General features: G+C 39.4%; 1 non-coding gene across 1 annotated transcript; it reads right to left on the bottom strand.

Moving 5' to 3' along the window:
• Nucleotides 1-12,235: 12,235 nt before the first annotated feature.
• LOC141709901 (small nucleolar RNA R71) lies at nt 12,236-12,342 on the bottom strand. The gene has a single exon (XR_012570455.1). It is a non-coding gene; the product is annotated as a small nucleolar RNA R71 (small nucleolar RNA).
• Between the last annotated feature and the right edge of the window lie 11,656 nt (nt 12,343-23,998).

The following is a 23,998-nucleotide window of genomic DNA, read 5'->3' as shown; positions in this document are numbered from 1 at the left end:
GGTTGCTCCAGAATCAAATAGGACATTTACATGTTCGGAATTTAACAAAAGGGTACCTGCTATTACGTCGGTGTTTCGGACAGCATCCTGAACAGTCATGTTGAAGGTCCTAGCAGCTGGGGGTCGGTTGGATGCAGCTCTGCTCATACCTGAGACTGGGGGCTTCATTATCGGGCAATCCTTCCTCATATGTCCTACTTTCCCACACTGGAAATCTTGCTATATTGGGGACAGTTATTGGCAAGGTGTCCGGGTTGGTCGCACCTGTAACATTTCAGAGGGGCTCTCGCCTGGTTGCATATCCCAAGGTGTCTTCTCTTACAGGTCTGACACTCTGGTATTGGGGCACGGGGTTGGCTATGAAATGTTGCCCTAGATTGTCCGCCGCCCTGGTCAACACTCTCACTCGGGGCCTTTCTGAATCTGGGGCCTCGTGCAGGTTGGGACACCGCTCCCCTGACGAACCTGCTCGGAAGGCTCCTGTTCCCGGTTCCTATTCCTTAGCTTCCTATCTTCCTTTTCCTATTTTCTTTTTCCTTCACACTCTGCTCACTGCCAGCTTCAATAATCGAGGCTTTTCGCACTAAGGTGGCATAGTCTGTCAGCTCTAACACTGCTACTCGGTTCTGTATCCACTGTTTCAGACCAAGCTGAAACCTTCGCGCTTTCTTTTCTTCGGTATTCATGAACTCAGGCACAAATCTCGACAACTCGGTAAATTTGGCCTCATATTCTGCCACAGTCATCTTATCCCATTTCAACTCCAGAAACCTAATCTCCATCTGGGTTTCCATAAACCTGGGGAAATACTTGTCTAAGAACACGGTAAATCTATCCCATGGAATCACAGCATCAGTCTCTAGGTTTCATTTGGACTCCCACCAATAGTTAGCTTCTCCTTTCAGCATGTAAGAAGCGAAAATGGTCTTATGTCGTTCCTCAACTCCTAGTATCTCGAAGGACTTTTCTATCTCCTTGAGCCGGGCCTGTGCTTCAACGGGGTCGGCAGATCCTAGAAACTCTGGAGGTTTGAGAGATTTGAAGGATCTAAAGGCAGTAGCTGCAGTCTGTTGGGCAGCATGTGGATGCGGTGGAATAGGTTGTTGGTTCAGATTTGCTCTTAATAGTTCCATAAATTCATTGATGGGGTTTCCTCCCTGATGGGTATCCTCAGCCTCTTCTTCTACATATTCTTCCTTATCATATTCATTATAGTCTAGGTCTTCTTCATTTTCCTCATTCACTACAGGGTCAGGTTCACCTCGTTGTTGGTTAACAGATTCTGCGGGATGTGCCCTGGTTCCTCTTCTACGGGGTGGCATTGTTCTGATATTGAAAATTGGTCAACATAGTTGTAATTATAACAGTTGCATTATTTTATTCGTATGTAAGCATGTCATTTATTATCTAGCAGGTTTTTATAAAGTGTAATAGTATAGACATCATTTCTTAATAACTGTTTAGATATATATTAATAAGATCTCCCACTTATATCTTGAGGATGAAAAAACTATCCGAGTTCATACATGCCTGATTACAATCTATCAATACTAGTTCTGAATACTGAAATGAAAATACATAAGCCGTGTACCCTGAAATTGATGACAAGTCACCCAGCCTTCTTCAAGGTCTATATCTAGTCACTAGTCTCTCAGTCACTATCACTGCGAGTGAGGTCACGCACCCTCCTCATCGCTCCTGCAATCATCAGCTCTGCATCAACTACCAGGATGTATCCTTCCACTGTTGTCATCCTCATCTGAACCCTGGTATGGAGCTCGATCCCATCGATCTCTCTACGGGCTATGGCTGGGAAGTAGCTCTGAAATCTCCTGGGTATCCTAGTGGGTGGCTCTCTCAGCTGTCAGTGCCTGGCGTAACTCTGCAATGCGAGCAGATGCCGCAGTGATCTCAGCGTTAAGCTGACCCACTATCCAGTCGTGTACGGCTACATGCATGGTCGCCGATGGTGGTAGAGGTGAATCTGGGTCGCTAGAGGATATGTCATGAACCTCGTGGAACTGTGCACGTATTGCCTCCTCCTCATCAACATCAGTATAGGGCATAGGGCTTTGGATCCCTAGGGGTGGTGTAGGAGAGCGAATAGCCTGGTGAGGGTACATCTCTACATCCCTCCATACTACGCCATTAGCTATGGGGTCAGGATGGTCAGTCTCCTCCTCTAGGACATCCTCAGTAGGGTCATCATCTGAATCATCAATAGGTGGGCTCTCTGGCTAGGGAATAGGGTCACGCTCAGGAATCATGACATCATCAACAGGATCAACCTCCCTCCTAGGCTCCACTGGTATCTGACACAATAGGCAAGGTGTTACTAACTTAGAGTTGGAATTCCCTTGAGGGTAAAACTGTCAAGACTACCCGTGTAGCCCGACGACGAACTCGACTTGAGCTGTAATTGATTATTTTATTATTCTTATGTCTACGTATTTTATGTCCTATCTTTTCCAAGATTTGATAACCTAAGGCTCTGATACCATTTCTGTGACGCCCCAAAACCCGGGGTCAGGAGTCTCGGAGGCCACGCCATCTAAACTCACACAACTCACACAACTCACACTACAGTATATAAATACTCACGCTTCACGACCCCACACTTATCACACACACACACTTACAGGTTATTGTCTTGGAAACGAACCATCATAACTAGAGTAATTGTCAACCATCAAGTGATATTTATTACAACCCAAAAGTAATTAATCTTACCGGGGAGTAACCTTTAAGTAAGGCTAGTATGCCGGACAAATATACGTTTCTTGTTTCTTACCTTACATAAGTCATACTTATAAATAAGCCAAACTATAAACAACTGAAAACTAATCCAGCTTATTCTGACTACCTGTGGTACAACACCAAACAATCTACGGAACAGCTGGCCATTTCCTACCCGTTTCCTGGCTGTGGTTCTCATGGCAGGCATCTTGATTCACTGTTGTGTTGTGTCAATTTAAGAAAACAAGTGTGAGCTATAATGCCCAGCATAATAATGTATAGTATGAAAATGACTGTATGATAATATCATATATGATATTTATGCTTTATTCGAAAATAGTTTTCCTTGGTGATACACACCTTCTTATGAAAACAATTCTTTAAGGGATTTTAATATCCTGCGAATACCTTAATAGTAATCCCAGCACCTAGGCTTGGGTTACGGTATTGCATCTCAATTCCAATTGGAAGAATTAGGACACTCGTTGGAGCCACCGTATACGATGATCAGCGTAATATGATAATAGTAACCTTTTCTACTAGTAGAGGAACGACACCTTCACATCTTGGTTATCACCCTTGCCACATACGGGCTATGTGTCCTCATTTCGGGTATACACACACTTCGGAGGTCCATAGGTACATATTGTACCGTCTCCTACGGTACCATTAGTCTATCCAATACATGAAGTACTTGGATCCTACCCCTCCCTTGTCCATTAGGAAATCCTATCATATCTCGAGAACTCGAATCACATCGAAGTTCCTCCAAGCATTTTGCTTGTTGATAGGCATAGCTTTATTGTATATATATATATGTACTTCCAAAACTTTCGGAGGAAGTACCAAGGATGTGAGTTGACCGTTGTCAACAGATAATTAATAAGGTGAAAAGTTTCTCCTTGAAACTATATTCAAAATATTAATAAGTCGGGATAATATTCACCGATGATCTGAAATTGTTCGAATGATATTCTGAAATCAGAAAGTATGTTTTAAATCAGGATATGTGATTTTTAAATCAATAATAAACCCTTTCATAAATAATAAATAATTAAATTATGATCGATAAATAATTAGACCTCCAATGAGTTTACTCTTTAAAAGAATATTTAAAAAAATAATATTTCTCAACTAGTTTGTGTCTACATAAATATTAATCTTTAATGATTAATCAGGTTTGAAATAAATAATTATTGGGGTATACTACTCCCATGATAAAGGAATAAGTACATAATATTTATTATTCGAAAAATAAAATATAGTTGAGAGAATATGATTGTTGGGAAATCATTTTAATAAAAGTTCGAGGTATTTTAATTTTCGTAAGTGGACGTTGAGTCCCTTTAAAACATATTATTATGGACTTATAATCGTCCTATAATATCACCGGAATGATTCCCGGGTTTTATCTTAAATCCCAACCGACTCTCGGTCTCATATAATATGTCACGCTTAAAGCGAAATGAACATTTCACGATATATACTTATCGTACAACATCGCTACATTATGCGAAACTTCAACAACTATGTATCATGGCAAGCATGGTATTTATGCAATGATAGTAAAACAATCCTTTCAAAACACAACAGTAAAATGGAGTTGGGTTCGTAAACTTGCCTGGGTATCTCGAGGTGGAGGATGCTCTAGGTTCCGCTCGGAAATCTATAACCATAACACAATTTATTTCGTTAGGTCCCGTTCTAATTTACGGCGACTCGCACTCATGTGCTACTTATTATGCACCCTCTCAACTTATAATACCCTTATTATTCCTTTAAGTCATATTCACATTATGGTCACTTCATTTTTCTAAGTATCGTAGGTTCATTCTCATTATCGTCGTCGGCTCCGCTTATGGATTCTTACGGTTTCTACTCGCGCGGTCTCGGCTCTGACATTTTTATAAAATTGGGAAATCATATTTTCACTTGAAATTTTTATGGCAGTTAGGAAACTCAATATGTTACTCTCTGTAAAAATTTCATGATTTATGAACACTTTTAAGTCGATCCTTTATATTTTCAAAGTTCGTGATTCGTAGCAGTTTTTGTCGCGTAAATCACTTTTACTAAAACGGTCATAACTTTTGATCCGTAAATCGGAATCAAGCGATTCAAGCGCCTAAACGATCCTTATAACATTGTATATCATAATCAAGGGTTATTTTTCAAGAAACTACAGTTTACAACTTCGGGACTTTCTACAGAAACTTAAAGTTACGATTTGTTAGTTTTAACGAAGTTACGTTTATGATCGGGGTTTCGTTTACGCCCTAACTCTTAACACAACCACCAACAATCATCATATCATCATCAACACGCAAACTCCTCTCAAGAAAATCATGTTCTTGAGGCAACAACAACCAACCTTAAATCTACTTAGCTTAATCATCAAGATTTCACCAATAACACTCATTATACTAGGTTTACTATCACATACTAAATGGATCTTAAAAATGAATCTTAAATAAAGTTGGGCCAAATATTTTTACCTTTCTTGAAAGATTGAGATGTGTTCTTGAGGATGGTGGAGGCTTGGAAGTGCTTGGTATGATTTTTAGAACCTAAAACCACCATTGAAATCAAGAAACCAAAGAGAGGTTACTATTCATACTATTCACTAGTGAGTTTCTTGAATTTATTCCACCCATCAAACCTTGATAAAAAGAGATGAAAGAATTTTCTTACCTTATTTTAATTTCTAGGAGGCTTGAGAATTAATTGGAGGATTTAAAAGTAGCTAGAACTTGAAGTTTTGAATTTGATTTCCCCTTTTTTTGCATTAGGGCCGAATGGAAGCATCAAGGGGGTATTTATACTCCTCTTGGTTGCTTAGCTTGTTTAATTTGCTAGGTAACTTCTAGAAAGATGGGTTGATATCTTGCAATTGATTTTATTCTCCTAGTATAGCATTCTAGGTTGATTCTTGGTTGCAAATCTTTGGGACAAATCTTTGTAGCTTGCTAGCTTACAAGCTAACTACAAGGTTTAGCTTCCTTAGCACACTATTTTGCTAGCTAGCTTGATCATCCTATGGTTAGCTCACTATTTGATAAAGTAACCATGGTTACTTCCTTACCATGGTTTAGTTAGTGCGTTATGTTTATTTAATCGTTTACGCGTTCGCTCGGTTACTTAAACGTTCTTCGTAATACTTACTCGTAAATGGTTCGCGACGTAATTTCTTTCGTATTTATTCCTTATACTTTCAATTATCCTACTTGAATATAAATCCATAGGGTTTTAATCTCGTAATTATATTGTGATTCCCGTAATCCTCGATGAGTCGTAAATACGGTCATTTTTCAAAGTTCGTTTTCTTCGAAAACTAATAGCGTTTACTTCGAAAACTAATAGCGTTTACTTCGAAAACTAATAGCGTTTACATACACTCATTTGATACGTATAGTCGTAATATCAACTCCGAAACTCATTTTCTCATGCACTACATAGTGTGGGCTCTAAAGTTTTTCCCGTCCGTCAGGGTTACTATTCATTAAACGTTTTACAAGGTCTCAAAAATTTGAGTTATTACACTATTATTCCTCTAGTACTTAAGTTCTGATATCCATCTTCTGATATTATCTTCTGATAATCTAAATCCTGATATCCTTAAGTCCTGACTTCCAGTAAGTCCTGATTCCAGTAAGAACTGATATTTCCTGTCAGTTAAGATCTGATAACTAAACATGAAACATATTAGACATGATATCTCAAATATATCCAACAATCTCCCCCAACTTGTAAATTATGCAAGAATGTACAAGTTAATAGATTTGATGATGTCAAAAACATTTAAGTTTAAATGCAATAAGAGTTTAATAAGACTATTAACTACAACTTACAAAACATCCAGCTTTACCAACATCACTGAATCAATCTGAATCCATAATGATTCTTAACAAAAACATTTATCAGATTATCTTCAGCTTTCTTCAGAACTTCAGCTAACTGTGCTTTGACCTGCATCAGTTCTTCTTCTTTACTATCACCAATTTGATAAATGGCTGTTCTGAGAGCTTGAATGGATGTTCTTTCAAGTCCATCATCAAGTCTGATAATCTTAGGATGTGAAGAGTTTTCATTATAACATAAGCATCTTCCTTTCAGAATAACTTCCACCTTAGCAGAATTTTTCAGCATAGGAATTTCTATTCCATCACCTTCAGTAATCATTGGACTGTAATGAGAAGTCTTTGTACCATAAAATATGAATAGATCTCTTATAGCCTTCAAAATGTATTCTGACCATCTTCTTGTAACATCATATTTTACTTCCAGAAGATAGTGAATATGTTGAAGTTCTCTGATAGACTTCTTTAGTAAATCAGTATCAGCTAATCTATAAGTCCTTCCATCATTGAGAAATAAGATCAATTTCTCTTTTAGATTCTCCTTATCATGAGCATCTATCACAACTTGAGCAGACAACACCTTGTCAAGGTGCCTTTGTTTAATTTGTTCATATGGTTTGTCTGTCAACATGAAAGGATCTCTTAAAGTAACCTCTACTCCTGTTTGAATCTTCTCTTCGTCAGAACCTAATCCAGCTCTATCTCTAGGTTGCTTGGATTTTAACCCAAATGTAGCAAGTTGATTAATCATGAGATTGGATGTTGGTTCAACTGGAGTAGCTTTCTTCCATAATAGCTTCTTCTTATCAGCAATTGTCATTTTATCCAAATCAACTTGAGAATTGTCAGTAGTTGATGTCTTGATAGCTTGATCAGAATTTGTTGTTTCTTATGTACCTTCCTGTCCTTTATTCTGAACAACAACTTAAACAGTGTCAGAGGTTGTTTTAGAATCTTCATTTATCTTTCTTCTTTTCAGAATTTGAACAGTTTCATCTTCAACAAGATTATCATCAGTTACTTGAACCATTTTACATACTGGTTTCATCAGATCTTCAGAAGTTTTCAAGTCCAGTGTCTTTGTTGGTTCATAAACTTTTCCTTTCCCTTTGTCTTTGGGATCACTCTCAGTCTGTGATCTAGTCTTGAACTTTGAAGTTTCAGAATTTAACTTTTCCTAGATCACAATGCCTTTTTCCTTAGGCCTTGGAGGTTTCTTTGCATCAGAAGCTTTAGACTTAGGATTTGTCTTCTCAGCAACAAATATAGCTTCTTCCTCCTTGAGAGTTTCTAAATCCATTCCTGGATTGTGTTTCAGAAATAATCTTCTTGCTATCTCATCATCAAGTGTCTGGATTTTAGGATCTTTGTAATAAACAGTAGTATGCTTCCCTTTTAACTTCAGAGTTTGCAAAAACCTCTGAGAGTCTTAAGATCCTGACTGAATCAGAATATCAGAACTTGACATCAAACTTTGCTTATCACCACTTGACTTCAGTCTTTGAGCATTCATAGCATCAGAACTTGACTTGTTCTGAATAGAAGATTTCCCTTGAACTTTTCTTTGACCTCTGCTCTTTTTAGAGTTTCCCTGGTCATCACCTTTATCATCCTTTTTCTTCAGTTCTTGAGTAGGTGAGCATTTGGACTTAACTATCTTCTCCCCCTTTTTGGCATCATCAGGAAGTAAGAGAGAAAGAAGAAGTTCAACTGAAGATTAGATTTCATCCAATTGAGCTTTCTGAGAAGCTTGAATAGCCAGGAGCTCAGCAATTTGGGCCTGTTGCTCCTCTTGAGTTTTCTCAATGGCTTCAACTTTTTCAGAAATAGGTCTGATATACCTGTTCTTTTCAAGCTTGATCTGTAGATTTAGCTTAGCAACATGTTCCCTGAGTGTATCAACCTTTTCATGAGTAAAAGTATGTAGACCTTGAAGATGTTTTGTAGACAGAGCTGTGATCTTGAGTTGTGTCTTGAAATCAGCATTTATGAGCAACTCATCAGCTTTTGCAATATGCTCTGTCAGAACTTTAGAACATGGAATAAAATATGATTCATTCCACTTCTTGGTCCACTCAACACCTCTGTGAGTATCCCCCCAAGGAATAGGTGCTTCATGTTCAACAAATTTCTTCACCAATTCTTTCTTGCCCGGAATAGGTACTGGAGTCTCAGCAGAAACACTGTCATCAGAACTTGAGGAAGACTCATTCTGTTCTGATAGCTCAACAGTGTGTGAAGCAACTGGAGATTCAGGAATAACATCATCTAAATTCTGATCAACAGAATTTATCTCCAGAACTGGTGTCTTTGATGTAGATGGAGCTTCCAGATAAAGAACTTCAGGTATATTCAAATTATGAATATCTATTTTAGAACTATCATTTTGTTCTTTAGCATCATCTGTAGCTTTAATAGGAGAGACGGGAGAGATAACAACTGTGTCATTAGCAGTGTCTTTGGCTTGAGCTAGAAGGGCTTCTATGATAATTGGTTCTTGTGAGATCATAGATTCCTGATCCCCTTCCTCAGCTTCTTCAGTATCTTCTGATATAGCCTTAGCCAAATACCTCCTAGCCTTCATTTTCTTTAATCTCCTTGCCAATGAAGGAGTTGCTTCAGGAGCATCAGAATTTACAGATTTCCTTTTCAAAGTATCAGAACTTTGAGCTATTTTCTCTTTCTGAGAAGTAACATTCTCAGCTTCAAGTGTCACAGATTCAGATGCATGAACCCGTGCTTCAATTGTTTCCTCTTCACTCTCAGACTCATCTCTGAGAATCATCTTCCTTCTCTTTTGTGGAGGTTGAGGAATAGACTTTGTCCTCTTAGAAGGTTTGGAAGATGAAGGTCTGGTTGTTTGTGCTGATGGTTGAGAAGTCTGAGGTGTTTGTGTAAAGGTGGTAGGTGCTGATGGTTGAGGTTCTGATGGTTGGACATCAGGATATAGTGCAGTGTATTTAACTAGATCATAGGTTATTAAGGCTTGTTTGACAGATAAAGGAACTCGGAGGGGTCTGAACACAGCCTTCTTATTATCAGTAGATAATAAGTCATTAAAAGCTCTTTTAGCTAGTCTGAATGATGGAATTAATTCACTAGCTGATTGGGGCTTCTCATCACAACAAAAACTATAAATAAGCTGGAAAAATCTAGAAAAATAAACAGTATTTCTGTCTTCTGTCATCCTATCCCTAATGAAACCTAAGACAACACTTGCATAGTCAAAATCAGTTTAATTAATGAGAGCATACCCGATTTGTTGACTGAATATGGGGATTGCATCGAAGTTAGAACATTTGTTTGCAAAAGCCTTGGTGATGCAGTCAAAGAAGAAACTCCATTCCCTCCTTATGTAAGGTCTCTTCAATTGACCCAGCTTTGTCAATGTCTTTTCATACCCCAGATTGGCCATCATATTTTGAAGAATAGGCTCCTCAACAGTTGTATAGGCTTTATTTGCAGGCAACTGCAGTGCTTGGCGTACTGTAGCCAAAGTTATGACATGCTCTGATAAGTGGCATTTTATACCACTTAGAACGTCTTAAAATGGCTTAAATTGGTGTCTTGAAATCAAGTATTTTGTGTATTTAATGCGTTTTTCTAGTGTTTATGCATTTCAGGGTATTAGTTGCATTTCGGGGGAGGAATCATCAAGAATAAGCCTTGGCATGTGTTCACCATTGCGAGAGGAAAGGAATGGGCAGATTACGGCGAAGAAACGGAGCAAGCTTGGAATTTTTCCAGTAGGGTCCTGCGCGCCCGCGCAGCAATGCTGAGCGGCCGCGCAGCAGCCTGCGTGCCCGCGCAGAAATGCTGAGCGGCCGCGCAGGGTCGGGGAAAAAAGCTGAATTATTTTAGACTTCTACTTCTGTGTGGCTTCCAACTTCTATGTAATCTGGGTTTTATGGGACTATTATATAGGTAGATTTGAGACGTTTTTCATGAAGAGTATTAAGGAGATTATGTTTTAGATTGTGTTTTACGCAAGGAGCGAAGGAGATAAGGAAGAAGACCGATTTAGCACACCGCAACGAAGAGGAAGCATATATTCTTGTGATTCTTGTTTCGTTGTAACGTTGGATGCTAGTTTTCTTGCTTTGATTTATTTACTCTTGTGACGTACTCTGTTTTAATATAATTAGTTTAGTTATTATTTTCTTGTGTTTGTTTATCATGATTTCATATGAACCCATGATGGCGATGAGTTCTGTTATGGGCTAATCGTGATCATGGGGTTACAACGGATTTATTATGGAATTCTTTAGTTAATTGTTTAATACTTTAGTGTGTGATGATTGCATGATATCTAGTATTGGTTGCGTGTATTCATCTTATGTGCGTCGCGAACATATAAGATAGGGTGTTAATCTCTTGTGAAGCGACGGTGGATCTTGAGATTTAGAACTTGCCATGCTAGCATAGGTTCATGTACGTTGTGCATGATTAGTGGGTAACTCTAACAGTTTTATTTGCCCTATGTAATCAAAAGGAATAACTTGTGCTTAAATCGTTGTGTTGTCAATTTCTGTAGACATATAGGAACTCAACATAATTGATGACTATTCAACTTCTATCTTAATTGTGGATGCTTGTTAGAATGGTATTAGTACAATGAAAGTTGGTTTTTATCAGTTTCGTGTTATTCGATTAATGTCATCACTGTCACATGCTAAATGTAATAACAATGGTTATAGAAGGAAGTAATAATGAAGTTGTGATCTCATGAGTGTTTTATTATTGATAATTTGAAGTGTTAGTTAAGTGGTTAACTAAGTAGTTAATTATAGTTAATATTTAATCAACAATTTTAAGTGTTATTATCTTAACATTGAGAAGTAATCATACATTGGTGAGTGAGTTTAATTAGACAATAATTTAGTCTGAGTCTCTGAGGGAACGAACTAGAAAGTATTCTATATTACTTGCGAATGCGTATACTTGCGTGAATATTAGTGCGTGTTTTCGCCCTAACAAGTTTTTGGCGCCGCTGCCGGGGACTCGGCGTATTTGTTTAGTTTATGTACTTACCATCATTGGTCATTAGGACTCAGTGATTAGGACGTAGTAGTTACTTACTCTTTTCGGTTGTGTTTCAGGTACTTTAGCAAGCGTTTATGCAAACTCGTTCTCGTGCTCGCAAGAGGACTTTAGATACAACTGAGGAGACAAACGAAGTTCTTGATATTCCGGAGAAGTTAGATTTTGAGGATTCAGATTCAGGAACTGAGCAGAAAGAACCAGTAAACATGGGAGATCGTATTGTTCAAGCTGATCCAGCTCTTATGGATTTTTCTCGGCCTAAAATTGATGACATTCAGTCAAGCATCCTTCATCCGGCTATTCAAGCTAACACCTTTGAAATCAAGCCGGGCACTATTCAGATGGTGCAGAATTCTGTTTCTTTTGGAGGAGCGGCAACTGAAGACCCCAACATGCACATAAGAAATTTTGTCGAGATCTACAGCACTTTTAAGTATAATGGCGTGACTGATGAGGCTATCAAGTTGAGGCTTTTCCCATTCTCACTGAGGGATAAGGCTAAAGACTGGTTACATTCTGAACCAGCTGGGTCCATCACTACGTGGCAAGATCTTGCGCAAAAGTTTCTGGTGAAGTTTTATCCAATGGCAAAGACTGCTGCTATGAGGAGTGCTCTTACTCAGTTTGCGCAGCAACCTACAGAATCTATGTGCGAGGCTTGGGAACGCTACAAGGAAATGTTGAGAAAATGTTCACATCATGGAATGCCGGATTGGATGGTAATCACTGGTTTTTATAATGGTTTGGGGGCCCAATATCGGCCCATGCTCGATGCAGCAGCTGGAGGCGCCTTATGGGCTAAAAGCTATACTGAGGCGTATAATCTTATAGAGACGATGGCTGCAAATGAGCATCAAAACCCAACTCAGAGGATGATGTCAGGCAAGGTAGCAGGTATTCTGGAAGTTGATGCAGCCACCGCTATTGCAGCCCAGCTCCAAGCGCTATCAATGAAGGTTGATTCTCTGGCTACGTATGGAGTTAATCAAATAGCTATGGTTTGTGAGCTTTGTGCAGGTTCTCATGCTACGGATCAGTGTTCTCTTGTCAACGAATCTGTTCAGTATGTGAATAATTATCAGCGACAACAGCAGCCTGTGCCAGCGACCTATCATCCTAATAACAGAAATCATCCAAATTTTAGCTGGGGGAATAATCAGAATGCTATTCAGCCACCATATCAGCAAGGGGTGAGTAAACAGTTTAACCCACCTGGATTCCAGCAACCACAGCAGTATGCTACAAGGCAATCATATCCTCAACAGGGAAGTGCAGCTGCACCTACTAGTGCTGATTTTGAGGAACTTAAGCTGTTGTGCAAGAGTCAGGCGGTTTCTATCAAGACCTTGGAAAATCAAATCTGTCAATTAGCCAATGCAGTGCTCAATCGTCAACCTGGCACTCTTCCCAGTGACACGGAAGTACCAGGCAGGAAGGAAGCTAAAGAGCAAGTCAAGGCTATTACCTTAAGGTCTGGAAAAGTAGTTGATGCTGAAAAGGCAAAAGAAGTCGAAGCTGAAGTTAGAGATGAAGAATCTAAGCAAAAGGAGAAAGCGGCGGAACCAAGGAAGACTACTGTTGAACACACTCTGCCTGAGGCTAATATATGGGAGAAACAGCTCTATCATCCACCACCTTTTCCTAAGAGATTGCAGCAACAAAAGCTGGATAGACAGTTTGGGAAGTTTCTGGAGGTGTTCAAGAAACTTCACATCAATATACCTTTCGCTGAGGCTCTGGAACAAATGCCTAGTTATGCGAAGTTTATGAAGACTATTCTTTCAGGGAAGGTGAAGCTGGATGACCTTGAAACCGTTGCTCTCACGGAAGAATGCAGCGCTGTTCTGCAACAAAAGTTACCACCAAAACTGAAAGATCCAGGAAGCTTCACCATTCCTTGCACCATTGGCAATCTAACTTTTGACAAGTGCCTTTGTGATTTAGGAGCAAGCATTAATCTGATGCCCTTGTCGATCTTTAAAAAGCTGGATCTGCCTGATCCAAAACCCACATACATGTCGCTACAATTGGCGGACCGTTCCATTACTTACCCAAGGGGTATAGTTGAGGATGTGCTCGTCAAGGTGGATAAGCTCTTCTTTCCAGCAGATTTTGTTATTCTGGATTTTGAGGAAGATAAGAAGATTCCCATAATCTTGGGGAGGCCTTTCTTGGCTACTGGCCGTACCTTGATAGATGTGCAAAAAGGGGAACTTACTATGCGGGTCCAAGATCAGGATGTGACCTTCAACGTATTCAAGGCAATGAAATTCCCTACAAAAGATGAGGAGTGCTTAAAAGTGGATGTGATTGATTCTGCGGTTACTTCGGAACTCGAGCACATGCTAATGTCTGATGCATTGGAAAAGGCCTTAGTGGGGGAATTTGACAGTGATGATGAAGATAGCAACGAGCAATTACAATATCTGAACGCTTCTCTCTGGAAGCGAAAGCTGGACATACCATTTGAATCTCTTGGTACTTCTGACCTTAAGAATGCTGAAGGGAAGCTCAAACCATCAATAGAGGAAGCACCTACCTTGGAGCTCAAACCACTACCTGAACACTTGAGGTATGCTTTTTTAGGTGATTCATCTACGTTACCTGTTATTATTTCAGCTGACCTTTCAGGTAGTGAGGAAGACAAGCTCTTAAGGATTTTGAGATAATTCAAATCGGCTATAGGATGGACCATAGCAGACATCAAGGGGATAAGTCCTTCATATTATATGCATAAAATTCTGTTAGAGGAAGGTAGTAAGCCAACTGTGGAACAGCAGCGAAGACTGAACCCGATCATGAAGGAGGTGGTGAAGAAAGAAATTCTGAAATGGCTAGATGCAGGCATCATTTATCCTATTTCTGACAGCTCGTGGGTGAGCCCCGTACAATGTGTACCTAAGAAAGGAGGTATCACTGTGGTCGCAAATGAAAAGAATGAGCTCATCCCTACTCGAACAGTTACAGGATGGAGAGTGTGCATGGATTATAGGAAATTGAACAAAGCCACAAGGAAGGATCACTTTCCTCTTCCATTCATTGATCAAATACTTGACAGATTGGCGGGACATGAGTATTTTTGTCTTCTGGATGGTTATTCCGGGTATAATCAGATTTGTATTGCACCAGAGGATCAGGAAAAGACTACCTTCACTTGTCCATTTGGCACATTTGCTTTTCGTAGAGTTTCGTTTGGGTTATGTGGCGCCCCGGCCACCTTTCAGAGATGTATGATGGTTATATTCTCTGACATGATTGGAAATAACGTCGAAGTGTTCATGGATGATTTCTCCGTCTTTGGACACTCATATGATGAATGTTTGAATAATCTGCGCACCGTACTCAAAAGATGCGTGGAAACTAATTTGGTGCTTAATTGGGAGAAATGTCATTTTATGGTGCGTGAAGGCATTATCCTTGGGCATAAGGTCTCTAGCAAGGGTCTGGAGGTGGACAAGGCCAAGGTGGGAGTCATTGAAAATCTTCCCCCACCCAATTCTGTGAAAGGAATCCGTAGTTTTCTTGGTCATGCGGGTTTTTATCGGCGATTCATCAAGGACTTTTCAAAGATATCTAAGCCGTTGTGTAACTTGCTTGAGAAAGATGTGCCTTTCAAATTTGATGATGAATGTTTGGCAGCATTCGAGACTCTCAAGAAGAGTTTGATCACTGCACCAGTTATTACAGCACCAGATTGGACAAAACCGTTTGAGATGATGTGTGATGCGAGTGATTATGCGGTAGGTGCAGTTCTGGGACAGCGCAAGAAAAATCTCTTCCATGTGGTCTACTATGCAAGTAAGACTTTAAATGGTGCCCAATTGAACTACACCACTACTGAGAAGGAGCTTTTGGCTATAGTCTTTGGCTTTGAGAAATTTCGATCTTATCTGCTTGGTACGAAAGTAACAGTATTCACTGATCATGCAGCTATTCGCTATCTGGTTTCTAAGAAGGATTCGAAGACGAGACTCATTCGTTGGGTGCTTTTACTTCAGGAATTTGAGTTAGAGATCAAAGATAGAAAAGGTACCGAGAATCAAGTAGCTGACCATCTCTCTAGGTTGGAGAATCCCGATTCTACTTCACAAGATAGGACGTTAATCAATGAATCTTTTCCGGATGAGCAGTTGTTTGCAATTCAGGAGGAAGAACCATGGTTTGCAGATATTGTAAACTATCTTGTCAGCAATATAATGCCTCTTAATTTGACATCCGCGCAAAAGAAGAAGTTTCTGCATGAGGTGAAGTGGTATATGTGGGATGAACCATATTTGTTTAGACAGGGAGCTGACCAGATCATCAGGAGATGTATCCCGTTTTGTGAGACGGAGGGGATATTACGAGACTGCCATTCCACGGTTTATGGTGGACACTATGGAGGTGAGAAGACGGCAGCTCGTATTCTGCAAGCAGGCTTTTTCTGGCCTACTTTGTTCAAGGATGCTCATCAGTTTATTTTAAGGTGTGATCGTTGCCAAAGAGTGGGAAATTTGTCAAGGAAGGATGAGATGCCATTAAATGTGATGCTTGAAGTTGAGGTCTTTGATGTGTGGGGAATCGATTTCATGGGGCCTTTTATCTCGTCTTGCAATAATCAGTACATCTTGCTGGCAGTCGATTATGTCTCAAAATGGGTCGAAGTTAAAGCTTTACCGACAAATGATGCAAAGGTAGTACTAAATTTTCTTCATAAGCAAATTTTCACAAGGTTTGGAACACCTCGGGTAATGATAAGTGATGAAGGATCGCATTTTTGCAACCATAAGTTCACTTCTATGATGCAGCGTTATAATGTGAATCATCGAGTAGCTACTGCCTATCATCCGCAAACAAATGGTCAAGCGGAAGTGTCTAACAGAGAGATAAAGCGCATTCTAGAGAAGGTTGTTTGTCCGACAAGGAAGGATTGGTCTTTAAAGCTCGATGAAGCTGTTTGGGCTTACAGAACAGCATACAAAACTCCACTAGGGATGTCACCGTTTCAGTTGGTGTACGGTAAGGGATGTCATCTACCAGCGGAGCTTGAGCATAAGGCCTACTGGGCATTGAAGAAATTGAACCTGGATTTAGATGCAGCTGGTAAGAAAAGAATGCTTCAGCTTAATGAACTTGATGAATTTCGACTTCAAGCGTACGAGAATAACAAAATGTATAAGGAAAAGGTGAAGAGGTGGCACGATAGGAAGCTACATCCTAAGTTATTTGTGTCGGGGCAACAAGTTCTTTTATTCAACTCTCGGCTCCGACTTTTTCCTGGGAAGTTGAAATCAAGGTGGTCTGGACCTTTTATTGTCAAAACTGTGTTTCCACATGGAGCGGTGGAAATTTTTGAGAATGATTCGGACCAAGCATTCAAGGTTAACGGTCAGCGGTTGAAGCACTACTATGGGGACATGGCAAACCGAGAGGTGGTTAGTGCCATTTTGTTGACTACTTGAGAAAGGTACGGAACGTCAAGCTAATGACGAAAAAGAAGCGCTGCGTGGGAGGCAACCCATGAATTGTTGTTACAGGAACCCTTAGAAGTTAATAACCTATCCAAAAACACAAAAAAATCAGAAAACAGGGGCTGAAAAAAAAAATCCAGAGACCCTCTGCGCGCCCGCGCAGCTAGGCTGAGCGGTCGCGCAGCTTGCTGCGCGCACGCGCAGAAATGCTGAGCGGCCGCGCAGGGGTCGAGTTCCAGAAAATTTTTTGGCAGTTCAAAAAAAAAAAATAATAATAATAATAAAAACACAAAAACAGTTTAGCCCATAAACCCACGAATTGTTCCCACTACCCCATGATTTTATCCCTTAATTCCCAAACCCTAATCTAATCCACACCCTATATATACATACACATATCCTACATATCTCCCACAAAACTTCCTACACTTAAACCCTCTCACAAACATCAAAAATCAGTTCTTACACACTTCTATTCACTAATCAATGGCACCCAAGAGAGCACGTACTATTGACAGCAGCAGCACAGTTCCTACTGCTGATTCATCGAGGGGCACTGCTGCAAGGCCTCGGTTAACTGACAGAGCTGCGGAGGAGGAGTACACTAGGCTGTTGGGGAAGCCGATTCTGAAGGAGAGGGGGTTTTTACCATCAGGGAGGGATGGTGAGTTGTTGCCCATGATTGCAGAGAAGGGGTGGATAGCTTTTTGTGAGTCACCCGAAGCAGTACCGATGAGCGTTGTTCGCGAGTTCTACGCGAACGCGAAGGCTGAAAAGAATGGGTTTTCTGTAGTCCGTGGGCTGACGGTTGATTATCATCCTGCGGTGATTCGCCGTGTGATTGGACAGCGAGAGAGGAAGCCCGAGGAGGAGAACTGGAATGAAAAGACTGCTGAGGATTTTGACTTGGATTTAATTTGTGCGACTCTCTGTCGACCGGGCACAGTTTGGAACCGCAGTCCAGCCAATAATGAGTATCGTCACTTTCCGGCGATCGCCATGAACAGGTATGCCCGTGCATGGAATGCATTTATATGTGCTAATATTTTGCCTTCTTCACATGCACACGAGGTCACAGTTGAGAGAGCACAGCTGTTGTGGGGAATTCTGAATGAGGAATACTATGTGGACCTTGGTGAGTTTATCTACCAAGGAATTCTGAAGTTTTTGAGGGGAGCAAAGCATATGAACATCCCTTATGCATCCACGGTTACGAAGCTATGCCGAGCAGTGGGAGTGAACTGGCCGGCTCATGAGCAGTTGCAGTTGCCAGCAGCTCCGATAGATTCTGGCACTCTGAATGGGATGCAGGAGTGGACCGGTGGTGAGCCTGAGGAGCATGGGCTGGGTTATCTTCTTCCAGGAGGGCATCCAGCACGAGGTGCTACTATGGCTAGGCCAGGGCGTGGTGAGGCTGGTTCATCGAGAGCTCAGGAGGGTGCTGGGATGGGTGATGCCCAGTATAGGAGGCTTTCACGGCGGATGGATGCCATGTATGAGACGCAGAGTAGGTTTGCTCAGGAGCTCACCCTTGCGTTAGGGACTGCTTTTCGAGGCCTTGGAACTGATATCCAGTGGCCAGTTTTTGGTGAGGACTCTGCATACCCGTCGCCTGATACTCCACCCGCTGAGGGTGATGATGATGACTCCGAGTAGGTATACCCTGTGTTCCTTTCTACTACTTTCACTGAGGACAGTGAAGATTTTTAGTTTGGGGGTGGTAGTTAAAGGAATATTGTGTGTGTGTCATTTAGTTGCATATTCATGATAGTTAGTTCATATAGTTGCATAATTTATGCCATATAGTTTTTTTTATGAATGTCATGTAGCTCATGCATTTACTATGATCCCTTTTGCAATGATTTATCGACTGAATTGTGATATTGATGCAAGTGTGGTGATAGCATTAAAGTGATATTAAGTTGTGTAGGTTGATATGCATGCTAGAAACAATTGTAAATCCACTGAGTCTTAAAGAATACGTAGGGCTAGATTGTTGTTATGATTTGGTTGTTTTCAAGGTCAATCTATTTATTATGCTTAGAATTCGATTATAGGTTCTTAGTGATAAAAACATGAAAAAGAAAATTGTTTTGGAGAAAAAAAAATATATGGAAGTTATTGCTAGTTGTGGCTAGGCGTCAAATGGCTAGTAGCCGGCTCGCTTATGTTGCGAGTAGTCTAGGGTTGAGTAAGATGGAGCGAAACGCACTTGCTCAGAAGTTATAAAAAAAAAATATATATATATATATATATTTCTGCATAATTGATCAAGAGTGGGCTCTCTGGTATTCGAGTTATTAAGTTCTTAGGGGACTTTGTGCCTAGTGACCTAAGGCTTTTAGAGTCTGGGATCCGCTAACCTAACGTTCGTTACATGGATACCATTGTATAAGTCTTTTGTGGACCTTACTCATTGCACGGTCAAATAAGCATTTGAGTTGTAAATAAAAAGCACAATTCCGTAGTAAGCTCCAGAGTTCTTGTAGTGTTGTATATCACTTTGTGCCTAGAATTTTTATTCTTTGTATAATCGTAGGATTGCCTTGAGGATAGTCTGGTCATAGTAATTGGTCTAGTTCCGAAGCATATCTGTTAAGCATTTGCACACACCACGTTTCTGGCTGTTTGTCCGGTTGCATGAGTTTATTGATCTTTAGATGTCTAACTGCATTCGTTGAGATGTGACAATTTGGTTGGTTAATTGTAGTAAGGGGGATCGTTGCATTTTCATATAGATTGCATTCATGCATATTTTTATTTCTTTTGAGTCTATGACGCTTGAGGACAAGCATCGATTTAAGTTTGGGGGTGTGATAAGTGGCATTTTATACCACTTAGAACGTCTTAAAATGGCTTAAATTGGTGTCTTGAAATCAAGTATTTTGTGTATTTAATGCGTTTTTCTAGTGTTTATGCATTTCAGGGTATTAGTTGCATTTCGGGGGAGGAATCATCAAGAATAAGCCTTGGCATGTGTTCACCATTGCGAGAGGAAAGGAATGGGCAGATTACGGCGAAGAAACGGAGCAAGCTTGGAATTTTTCCAGTAGGGTCCTGCGCGCCCGCGCAGCAATGCTGAGCGGCCGCGCAGCAGCCTGCGCGCCCGCGCAGAAATGCTGAGCGGCCGCGCAGGGTCGGGGAAAAAAGCTGAATTATTTTAGACTTCTACTTCTGTGTGGCTTCCAACTTCTATGTAATCTGGGTTTTATGGGACTATTATATAGGTAGATTTGAGACGTTTTTCATGAAGAGTATTAAGGAGATTATGTTTTAGATTGTGTTTTACGCAAGGAGCGAAGGAGATAAGGAAGAAGACCGATTTAGCACACCGCAACGAAGAGGAAGCATATATTCTTGTGATTCTTGTTTCGTTGTAACGTTGGATGCTAGTTTTCTTGATTTGATTTATTTACTCTTGTGACGTACTCTGTTTTAATATAATTAGTTTAGTTATTATTTTCTTGTGTTTGTTTATCATGATTTCATATGAACCCATGATGGCGATGAGTTCTGTTATGGGCTAATCGTGATCATGGGGTTATAACGGATTTATTATGGAATTCTTTAGTTAATTGTTTAATACTTTAGTGTGTGATGATTGCATGATATCTAGTATTGGTTGCGTGTATTCGTCTTATGTGCGTCGCGAACATATAAGATAGGGTGTTAATCTCTTGTGAAGCGACGGTGGATCTTGAGATTTAGAACTTGCCATGCTAGCATAGGTTCATGTACGTTGTGCATGATTAGTGGGTAACTCTAACAGTTTTATTTGCCCTATGTAATCAAAAGGAATAACTTGTGCTTAAATCGTTGTGTTGTCAATTTCTGTAGACATATAGGAACTCAACATAATTGATGATTATTCAACTTCTATCTTAATTGTGGATGCTTGTTAGAATGGTATTAGTACAATGAAAGTTGGCTTTTATCAGTTTCGTGTTATTCGATTAATGTCATCACTGTCACATGCTAAATGTAATAACAATGGTTATAGAAGGAAGTAATAATGAAGTTGTGATCTCATGAGTGTTTTATTATTGATAATTTGAAGTGTTAGTTAAGTGGTTAACTAAGTAGTTAATTATAGTTAATATTTAATCAACAATTTTAAGTGTTATTATCTTAACATTGAGAAGTAATCATACATTGGTGAGTGAGTTTAATTAGACAATAATTTAGTCTGAGTCTCTGAGGGAACGAACTAGAAAGTATTCTATATTACTTGCGAATGCGTATACTTGCGTGAATATTAGTGCGTGTTTTCGCCCTAACATGCTCATCCTCCTCTGTTGTAAAGATTATACTTGGGGTCCCTTGAGCACCACCATCATCATATACTCCACTTCTCCAGAACTCCAGCACTTGAGTTCCAGAGACTGCATCAGGTTGGGTCAGAGCGTACCCAATATCAGAATTAGCGAGAAAATCCTGAATGAAGTGAAGTTCCGATGGAGCTTCAACCTTGCTAAGAATGGAGGAGTAGTTGTTAGGAACAAAATTAGCTCCATTGAAAAGTACGTCTTTTGGTGCCATCTCTGTAAGAAATTAAATGAGAATGAGAGTGTTTGCAAAGTGTTTGTTAAAAGTCCTGAAAGAAAATGCTTCAGAGAATATTAGAGAGAGAGAGCGAAAGTAAAAGAGATTAAGAATAGAAAAGTAAGTAAAAGATAAGAAAATCTTTTAACTCCCATATATATACTCTCTCCACTCAACAGTTATATTTTTTAAGCATTGGATACACTTTACACCTGGCACCGTGTGAACAGTCAATAAACGGTTAGCGCAGGAGTTAATGGGCACGTAAAATAAGCAATAATTATCGTGCACATGCAGTTTTTCAGGACATACAAGTTAACCACTAACCCATAATGATTATGACTATTTTTATCTCACTCAAATTTATTCTGATTTAAATATGACTATTTCAGATTTTACCACAAATAAGTCAAGTAAAGAAAAATGCCACGTAAGCATCAAAGATTCCATCAGGATTTAATATCAGAACTTAACTTATATCAGATTTTAACAATCATCAGAACATGGCTTTTGTACTCAAAAAGTGAATATCTTTTTCTGTAATTCTTCATACAAATACTGACTTGTTTTCTTCAGAGTTTAATCATCAGAACTTCCATCAAAACTTGTCCTCAGAATTTATGCAAATGACACTTAACTGTTTGTCAACAACAACTCAATAACCACAGTCATTTTCATCATTCATATGGAGTGAAAGTGTGTGCATTCAGCAAAATATCAGATAAAGATTAAAGTCTGATAAACTTCAGTACATCTTAGAAATAATTCATAACTAAGAAAAATGCTTAAAATCTGTCATCAGTCATGAAGTCTACTATAGAACAAATTTATGCAAGAGTCCACCTCAACTGTTTGTGCTCATTTTATGCATCTTTTGAAATTCCTTTTTACAGTGGCTTCTCAGTGTAAGTGAGTCACGACTGCTTATCAGAATTTATGCTGTTATCAGAGTATTTCTCCAGTAATCATAGAGTGCGAAAAGTCACCAAGAAAAATTGTTGCTTTTCTAATGCATATTACTTAATACCAACAATGCACTTGGGTCTTCCCTTCCATATTTTTACTCTAGATCTCAAAGGAGTACCTGGCTTTTATTCTTTTCTTTTCTTTTCTTTTGATAAGTGAGGCTTATTAACACTTAGTTCATTCTTCAGATTTACTGACATCCGAATTTGACAGATAAGAAACAAGAATCTAGTTTGTGACTTAGTAATAAGATACACAAAGTAAACTTGAACTAAGCTCAATATCAGAATCTGCTTGTGTTAATGAGTTTCCACATAAACAACTAATTCAAACATGGGATTTCTAGTATGTTAAAGACTACTAGGTCAGCATCTAGCACAGTTATCCTCATTGAATTGAATAGCCACAGAACATTCAAAACACTTATCAGAGTATATAAATCCACATCAGATAATAATCAACATTTAATGAATTTTCAAATTAAGCACAGATTTTATATAGATAATACAATCTGTAAACACTGATCATAAAGTCTGATATATGAGAAAAAAACTAAGCAGATTTAGAGAAAGAACCTGAAACCATTCCAAGTTCATTTACCAATCTTATAAAAGTAGCTTCACATAGTGGTTTTGTGAAGATATCTGCTAGCTATTGATCTGTTGGAATAAAATGCAATTCCATTATACCTTCATCCACATGTTCCCTTATGAAATGGTACCTAATGCTGATGTGCTTTGTCATTGAGTGTTGAACTGGATTACCTGTCATAGCAATAGCACTTTGATTATCACAGTAAATAGGGATTTTAGAAAATTCTAACCCATAATCCAGTAACTGATTCTTCATCCAAAGAATCTGTGCACAACAGCTTCCTGCAACAATATATTCTGCTTCTGCAGTTGATGTGGAAATTGACTTTTGTTTCTTGCTAAACCAAGAAACCAATCTGCCTCCAAGAAATTGGCAGCTTCCACTAGTGCTTTTCCTGTCTATTTTGCATCCTGCAAAATCTGCATCTAAGTAACCAATTAGCTTAAAATCTGATTCCCTAGGATACCACAGTCCTGGTTCAGTTGTACCATTAAGGTACTTGAAAATTCTTTTCACATCTATTAAGTGAGGTTCTCTTGGATCAGCCTGAAATATTGCACAAAGGCAGGTAGCATACATGATATCAGGTCTAATTGCAGTTAGATAGAGTAATGAGCCAATCATACCTATGTAGTTAGTAATATCTACTGATTTACCAGTATCCTTATCTAACTTGGTTGCAGTGGCCATGGAAGTGGATGCAGTTGAATAATCTTGCATTCCAAATTTCTTCAGTAAATTTCTGGTGTACTTGGATTGACAGATAAAAGTGCCTTCTTCAGTTTGCTTGACTTGAAGGCCCAGAAAATA

The sequence above is a fragment of the Apium graveolens genome, chromosome 2, assembly GCF_009905375.1.
Source record: "Apium graveolens cultivar Ventura chromosome 2, ASM990537v1, whole genome shotgun sequence".
Taxonomy (NCBI): Eukaryota; Viridiplantae; Streptophyta; class Magnoliopsida; order Apiales; family Apiaceae; genus Apium; species Apium graveolens.
Note: the sequence above shows the minus strand (reverse complement) of the source record. Positions and strands in the feature narration are given on the sequence as shown.